At 35.2% G+C, this 3,381-nt stretch overlaps 1 pseudogene; it reads left to right on the forward strand.

The window, feature by feature from the left end:
- Nucleotides 1–667: 667 nt before the first annotated feature.
- On the forward strand, nucleotides 668–2,937 carry LOC131758190 (probable ATP-dependent RNA helicase DDX10 pseudogene; annotated as a pseudogene).
- The last annotated feature ends 444 nt before the right edge of the window (nucleotides 2,938–3,381 follow it).

Here is a 3,381-nt window from a genome sequence, read left to right on the forward strand (position 1 = left end):
CTATATATGGCGTATCTTCTATGTTTTTATTATCTATATGCCTTGTCAACTTCATGTTATCCACCATATATTTAGTAAGTATCTACTACAATAATATTTTGGGGCATATTATATACTACATGCTATTTTAAGTTGCTACATGCTAAGTTAAGTTTACACATTTTTGTTTTTCTGTTACATGTAGTAACTCATTCGATATGCCTAATCCAATCTATGGGTAGGCTCTCTGATATTTCTCTCCTCTTTATGGAAGAGGAATCTAAGCCACAGGAAATTCAAATATCTTGCCTCAGGCCACACAGGTTGGATATGCAGGGCCAGAATCTTAATTCAAATGGTGAATTTCCAGAACTTATATTCTTCCAGGAACATAGAGAGATGAGTAAGAAATTCCCCAGACACATAAACTAAGTATTTAGTGGAATGAAAATAGAATTGAATTGATAATTTTGATATACTTGTTATTGATGATTGGACTGCCCACTGCAAATAATAAAAGTATTGGAATTCAGTAAAAACAAAATGTTGGTTTAAGGAAGAATGGTTTGGTTTTAGCACATAGCTTATCTGAAGTATTCATACTACCTCCACCCCCTCAAAAAAATAAAACCTTGTAGATAGTTGATTATGTTTTACACTTTTTTGACAAAAATCATATATATATATATATGAAATTCATGAAAAAACAAAATACATCACTCTTGTCAGTTTGGAACAGAATTACATAGATTGTGAGCTGCAGTAAGAAAGAAGTGGGATATATTCCTTTTTGAGAAGCCACCTAAAGAAAAAGCACATTATATTTTTCTCCAGTTGTAAAGAGGTTTACTATTTGTACCAAGAGAACTGCCAGCTATTGGTCTTCCTGGTATTTCTATCCTTGCCCTCCATATGTGACAGCAGCAGTGAGGAGAATGGAAGTTACTGTAATGAATTTGCCTTCAAGAGATCTGCAATACTCTTTGCTGATGATATTACAGGTAAGGGGCTGGATTCCTGGCTGTGAATTGGGTTCTTGGGTTTGTCCATAGGACAACAACACGTAAAACTTGTAGGTACAAAGAGAATGGTGACACTTTATTAATTTTTCTGCCCTCAGAAGCAAGAGAGATGGTACAGCAGCTTCTCCAGAAGAAAGTGCCTGTGAAGAAAATCAAAATAAATCCAGAAAAAAACTTTTAGACATCCAGAAAAATAATGGAATTTTTCTAGCCCCAAGATTCTAAAGAAAGAGCTCAAAGGTGTTTTGCTCTCTGCATACATTCAGTATATCTAATGAAGGATAAAATGTATTTAATGTGGGCATGTTACCTATGCCTGAATGTGCCTTGTCTCTTAGTCTTGCTGTGTCACCTTGGGTAAAATTTCTTCAGAAAATTCAGAAACAACCCACCAAAGAACTGGTAGTAAGTTAAGATAATAAAATAATTGAGCCAAAGGCTCCCTCCCTCACCAATGATGAGGTGGAAGAATTTAGAGCTTACTTCAATGAGAAAGTGTCCATCCTTCAAAAAGGTGGGAAAAGACCAGAAGGGGAAGAGTAGAGACTGGTTAATTGCATTAATCATGAAGAAGAGAAAAAGAAGATGAATAAAAAAGGAAAGGGAAATTGGGAAAAGCAAAAGGATCTCAAGCTCAATTAGTGTCTAACACTGATGAGGTACAGAAGATCAAGGATATTTCTATGCAGTTCTTGGACGGAAATTATGAGGAGGAGGAAGAAAGACTCAATGCTGATTTCTTTAAGGTGAAATGTGCTTGGGTTGGACCTTAAAGAGAATAAAACATTACAGAAGAAAGAACCTTCTAAATCCAGTGTCAAGAAAAAAGTGACCATAGCCACAGAAGCAAAAAAACAGTACTGGAGAGAAATATGTATGATTTATATGTATGATTTTATATATAGAATATATTGAATAAGTATATACGTATATGCATATGTTTAGTACTTCCATTGCATATATAATATTGTCAAGAAATTTTTTAAAGTCACAAAAATTTATTGTTTATTCAATTCACATTTACTTATATTACTTTCCTAGGAAACTTTGTCTGTATAAATGACTTGGTTCAAAATAACTTCCTAACTTCAGTGTAGTTACTGTGTGTAGTGTCTGCAAATATCTCAAGGGAGTTGTTAAATTTCTATAATCAAAAATGTATGTGCAGCATGAAGAGTACACATTTCATAGAAATATGGAGCTGAAAAGGAATCTTAATATATAGGTGGTCTCTTTTCGGCTGAGAGAATAGAGAAGCAGAAAGGTTAAGTGACCTCACTAGCATCACGCAGAGTACTGATTCCCAAAGGAGTGCTCAGACCATGTTACTTCTCCATTAATTCTCCTGTGAATCATTTTATGGCTTGAAGACTCCCCATGCAATAAAAGTTTATTGGCCATGTGTCAGGAACTTTGCAAGGTGCTGGAGTAACAACGATTTATGAGACATAGCCTGTCCCCTAAAAGATATCATAATCTAATGGTAAAGATAGGCAAAAAACATGCTATAGAGTCTAATAAATAAAAGATATACAGAAGAGGGACACATAATGCAGCCTAGAGAGGTCAGAGCAAAGGCTTTGGAAAGAGTGACCTCTAATCTGAATCTTAAGAGATAAGTAGGGGTAGAAGTTTTCCAGGTAGACTGGGGGAGCAGAGGTAGGAGGAGGTCTATACCTAGGAAGGGATAGCTAGGCAAAGAAAAACATAAGCAAAAGCAGTGTGATATATTGAGGTATAGAGAAAATATAAGCAATTCATTGCTGCTGGAATATGAAAGGTATAAAGGAAGATAGCAGGAAGTAAGTCTGCATGAGTAGGTCTAAACCTTACAATGCCTGGTAAACCACATTTTGAAAATGTGGAGTAAAGGTAGGGTTTTCAATAGAATTGTCACAGTTGGGTTTGTATTTACAGAACACTGGAACCAGCGTAATCCAAAGAGTGAAGAATGAAAGCAGAGAGATTAGCTAGGGAATTAGTGCAATAATCCAGTTTTGAGATTTGGGGGACATGACTAGGGCAGAAAGATTGATATGAAAGCAGAGGAGTGATAGATAGATAGATATAAACAGATATAAATGGATATAATATACACATAATGTGAAATATGTCTTTATTTCATATATATATTGGATGTGAAATATTTAGGACTTGGTAAATAACTGAAAGTGGTGGCTGAAGGTAAAAGAAAAGTGAAGATGACAGCTAAGTTCTTGAGAGATGACTTAGAGTTGAGCAACTCAAATGGTACAGAATTAAGTGGAGATTTAATTGGCACATAGTCAATATATAGAGCTTGGGGCATATTCAGGTGAAGGAGTTCAGCAGAATTTAATGTGGATATATGAAGGTGACTTGAGCAATCCATATGAGTGTG

Source organism: Kogia breviceps, chromosome 6 (assembly GCF_026419965.1).
Source record: "Kogia breviceps isolate mKogBre1 chromosome 6, mKogBre1 haplotype 1, whole genome shotgun sequence".
Classification (NCBI taxonomy): domain Eukaryota; kingdom Metazoa; phylum Chordata; class Mammalia; order Artiodactyla; family Physeteridae; genus Kogia; species Kogia breviceps.